The sequence below is a fragment of the Alexandromys fortis genome, unplaced genomic scaffold, assembly GCF_014885135.2.
Source record: "Alexandromys fortis isolate MF-2015 unplaced genomic scaffold, M_Fortis_MF-2015_v1.1 scaffold_59, whole genome shotgun sequence".
Taxonomy (NCBI): Eukaryota; Metazoa; Chordata; class Mammalia; order Rodentia; family Cricetidae; genus Alexandromys; species Alexandromys fortis.
Window position 1 is genome coordinate 8249649 of NW_026067943.1, and position 5344 is coordinate 8254992.

The following is a 5344-nucleotide window of genomic DNA, read 5'->3' on the forward strand; positions in this document are numbered from 1 at the left end:
GCCGCTGCCCTGCCCTCCCTTCCCCTCCCCTCCGCTCCCGCGCCCGCCCCTCCCCGCGCCCCGCCCGCCGCGCCCGCCGCCTCCGCGGCTCCTTCCCCTCTGTGCTCGCCCGCAGCACCCGCCGCACACCGAGGTCCCCAGGTCGGGGGTGCCGCAGCGCTGTTACCACCACCACCACCACCCCGCCCCAGGTCCCCAGAACCCCCTAGGCGGAAGACAAAATTTCCGCGGGTGACAGACGAGGGCTCCGCCCATGCGCCGAACGACCCTTCGCGGGGAACTACGCTTTCCAGCAGCCTCCGCGACGACTCCATATTGGATCACATTATGAAGTTTGGCGCCGAGTGCCTCACTGAGGAATGCTGCGCCGCTTCCCCTCAGGCCTGGTCTTTAAGGGAATGATTGAGCATGCAATTGACACCCTGGGAGGGAAGACAGATGCTGTCTGGGGCCGTGCAGCGTGTATTGGGGGGTAGCGTATGTAGTTGAAACCAAGTGCGATTGTACACCCAGAGATCTCACCGTTTTGTCCTAGGGTTGCTAGCTTTCAAATGTAAATGAGAACACAAAACGTGAGAAACTAAATGTGTGTGTGTGTGCGTGTGTGTGTGTGTGTGTGTGTGTGTGTGTATAGTATATATAAACCAAAAACCAGACACCACGTAAAGTGTCTTACACGTTACTTCCCTAAGAATTTTAAAGCCTTATCCAACTGATACAGATGTCATTGTTACCATCTCACTACGGACATACTGAATATGTAAAACAACTTGTTGATAACTGATAACTTCAGTTTGCAATGTACTTAACTTTAGAAATATTAAATCTTTCATAAGAAAATTACAATTGCTACTCATAAAAATGTATGTATTATACGTTTGTATGGTGTCAGAGCTTTTAGGAGCAAAGGCTGAGCCCTAGCAGCCCTAAGAAGCCAGGCTCACCCACTAGTCCTCAAAGGGCTAACTTAAGAGAAGATGGTACTGCCAGGTGGCAATGGGCCCTTACTCCCAGCGTAGAAAGGTGTATGTCTGAGTTTGAGGCCAGCCTGGTCTCCAGAGCGGGTTCTAGGACAGCCAGGGCTACACAGAGAAACCCTGTCTCAATAAAACAATCAAAAGGAGACAATGGTACTGTGAGAACAAACAGCCTGCAAGATTCGGGGTAATTGACACAGAAACACAGCTCTTGCCTCAAAGGGGATAAGAAAAAGATGACTTTGGAACCAAATTTAGTGATACTGGTCCTGGAGCACAGATTTAGGGTACTCCAAACTTCATGTTCTAACGTGGAAGCAGCTTCATGGAGCTATTTTATTTTATGTATATGGGTGTTTTGCCTGCATGTATGTTTGTGTACCGTGCGTGCCATGTATGATGAGGCTAGAAGGGGGACATCTGATCCCCCGACCGAGAGAGAATTATGATCAGTTGTGAGCCATAAAGTGGTGCTGAGAACTGAACCCTGGTCCTCTGGAAGAGGACCCAGTGCTCTTAACCTCTGATCCATCTCTCTAGTCCATCTCAAAGCCTTTATAATGGAACAAAAGGAGTCTAAGTCAGGATACTTAAATACATTGGTGAAAGCATCAGGTAGATTAGCACCAAGTGGGAAAATCTTGGCTGTAAGCCTCAGATTCTATCTGATGACACACATAGCCCTTTGGTTGATGGGGACTGGATGTCTGTAAACTCCATACAATGTACCCAATGGCCGCAGAGACGTTAGCTTACACACAGAAGAGGGCAAACAATGGATATTAAGAGGGCAAAAGTCGCAGGGGCAAGATAGCACGTGCTGTTTATGCCTGCACCTTTAATGCATGCACATTTGAGGCAGGCTAGCCTCAAACTTACAGAGCAAGTTCTACATAGCAAGTGCCAGGCCTGCTGGGGCTGCACAGCGAGATCCTGTCTGTCAGGGCTATGTGTGTGCAGTCACTAAAGGTGGTCTGTAATAACTTGGCTTTGGACTTCAGCATGCCAAGTTCTCCACAAAAACGCTGTGAGTGTGACTCAGAGCAAAATTCTAGCAGCGTTTCAGAATTTGTTAGTAGGAAAAATTTCTCAAGAAAAAATCCTAATGAACCTGGGCAGTGGTGGCCTATGCCTTTAATCCCAGAATTTAGGAGGCAGGGGTAGGTGAATCTTTGAGTTTGAGGCCAGCCAGGTCTACAGAGTGAGTTCCAGGACAGCCAAAACAGCCAAGGCTACACAGAAAAGCCCTGATTTGGGGGTGGGGGAGGAAAGAACATCAAAACACAAAATCCTAATGAATCTAACGCCTGTGGGAAAATTATTCCTCAACATTAAATGTGAGAAAACTCTTACTAGAGAGAAAAGTGAAGTTTTAAAAATAAGGCTACAAGCAATGTTCATCAAATGCCCATTCAACACGAAAAGAATTTGTAACCCTCCTAAATTGTTTGTGAGAATGTAAAATGGGAGTTAGTTTATAGAACAATCTGGCAGTTGAATGTTGATTTGCCATTTAGCCCAGCAATTCTCCAGCAATATTCTCAACAAATGTAATATCCAAACATAAACATCTGCACAGAAGTATTCCTAGTATTGTCTGTACTGGCTGGATTTGTGGGACAACTTGACACAAGCTAGAGTCAGAGGAAGGAGCTCAGTTGGGGAAATGGCCTCGGTGAGCTCCAGGTATAAGGCATTCTCTCAATTAGTGATCAGTGGGGGAGAGCCTGTGGTGGATGGTGCCATCTCTGGGCTATTGGTCCTGGGTTCTATTAGTAGGTGGGCTGAACAAGCCAAGTGAAGTCGGTAAGCAGCTCTTCTCCATGGCCTCTCCATCAGCTCCTGCCTCCATGATCTTGCTGTGTTTGAGTTCCTGTCCTGATTTCCTTCAGTAATGAACAGCAACACTCAAGTATAAGCAAAATAAACCCTTTCCTTCCCAACTCACCTTTCAGTCATGGTGTTTCATTGCAGCAGCAATAGAAACCCTATGACATCATTCATAGAAAGTTCAAAGGAAACAGCCCAAATAGCTACAAAAGAGATAAATAGGTGAAGTGTAGTATACCTACCTATACAATAAAGCATCATTGTGCCATAAAAAGGAATGAAGTACAACTATGTGTTACGCATGGAACATTCTAGAAAACACACAAAGTGAAAGAGGCCAGGTAGAAGAGTACAGCTTTTTTGTTTTGTTTTGTTTTCAAGATAGGGTTTCTCAATAAATCTGTTGCAAAAAGGGCAAAATTCAAGAATGGCATTTATGTGATCAGGAGCACCACAATGGAAGATTATTAAAGACTCCAGCTGCACACGGTGGCACTCAGAAGGGTCAAGAGTTCAAGTAGATCCTTGACTATACCAGGAATCTGATGCCAGTCTGTTACACACAACAGCCAGGAAATGGAAGCGGCACAGCTAGCTGTCCATCAATGGATAATGAAAATGTGGTAATTTGTACAACAGAATATTACACAGCTGCCAAAATGGAATTATGAAGTTTGCAAGTTAAAGAATGACATTAGAAATCATTTTGAAAGAGGTAACAGACACAGGAAGACAAAATTCCATGTCTTATCTCATTAGTAGATGTTTGTTTTGAATCTTCTGATATGTGTGTCCCCTTTGGAATACCCACAGAGGTTAAGAATTCAGTAAGCAGTCAGTGATAGGGAGGGGCCTTCAAGGAATAAGAGCTAAAACAGTGTTAGAAATGGGAATGCAGTGGTGGTGCACGCCTTTAATCCCAGCACTCGGGAGGCAGAGGCAGGCGGATCTCTGTGAGTTTGAGGCCAGCCTGGTATAAAAGAGCTAGTTCCAGGAGAGGAACCAAAAAGCTACAGAGAAACCCTGTCTCGAAAAAAAAAAAAAAAAAGAGATGCAGTAGAAATGGGAATAATGGAATAGGAAGTGTTAAATTAGGGGAGGGTAGAGTGTAGAACAGGGTAGAGGATGGAATATGGGAGGGGGAGCTAATTTCAAGGTCTTTTGAAAAAGAAGCCTACTGTGTCGGAGCTACCTAAAATTATGCTAGTAAATAAGAGCTCCAGTACCAATCTGGGCAGTGGTGGCACACACTTTTAATCCCAGCACTCGGGAGGCAGAGGCAGGTGGATCTCTGTGAGTTCGAGGCCAGCCTGGTCTACCGGAGCTAGTTCCAGGGCATGCTCTAAAACTATAATGCAACCCTGTCTCAACTCTCCCCCCGCCCCAAAAAAAGACCTTTATGATCCTGTTGCTGAAGACAGCACATATTTGAAGCGCTGGAAGTGAGGAAATCAAGTTGATGCTTACCTGCAAGCTTCATCCTTGATGACTAGAAGCTGCTCATATTCTACTAGAGAAGAATAACTACAAAGACTGGCCTGGCAAGACATGCTCACTGGTGCAATACTGGCACAAATGTTATGTGAGTAACCAACCACTTTCTGATGGGATCCAAGGCTGACTTCATGGGACAGAACCCCTACATGGCACTGCTAGAGGGGCAAAAAACTGACAACTACATAAAGTCATAGAGCCTAGGGGAGAGCCCAACCTTTCAGCCCTCACTAGAGAAGCTTCTCTGCAGTAGACAGCAATTAGCAGAGAAGCCCTCAGCTGGTCAAGGTGCAGACAATACTGGAGGTGGAGTGGGGCAGGAATTTTCATGGAAGAGGGAGCAGAAAGACTCTAAGAGGCAAAGATGGTGGACACCAAAAGAAGTGTTTTCTGGGCACAACAGGGCAGTTGAACATGTGAATTCCCAGCCATTGCTCGAGTGCACTACAAGACCTTTGCGAGTTCAAGCCAGACAAAAATCCCAGCACAGAAAGAATGTGGGCACAAAATTCCATTTTGAATTTTCTGCGTATAAAAAGTTATCGAGATAATTGTTAAAATTGAAATGAATGCTGAACTTCCTGACTCTGATTATTCCACTACAGGTATGTAAGAGTTCCTCGTTTCTAAAAGACACGTACTTGGGAATAAATGTGTCATGTTTGCCACTCGCAAGGGAAACATGCTCTTTCACACCCCTTAACTTGCATTTATTTTGAAAGAGGACAAGAAGGGGAAGGACAAAACCCAATGCTTACATTTGGGAAACGAATGGCATTAACCAAGATTTCTTTGTACTATTCTTTAAAAAAATTCTATGGTGCTCCAATTACCGAAACAGAACATTTACAAGCCCCCGAACACACGTAGAAAGGAATACTAACTGGACTCAATAGGGTGCGTGTGTGTGGTGCATTCCCACAGGTGTATGTGTATATAAAAACAACAAAGAGGCCATGAATTTGAGAGGGAGTTGGGAGGGACACAGGGGGAGCTGGAGGGAGAGGAGAGGGTGGAAATGATAGAAATATAGCACTCACGTA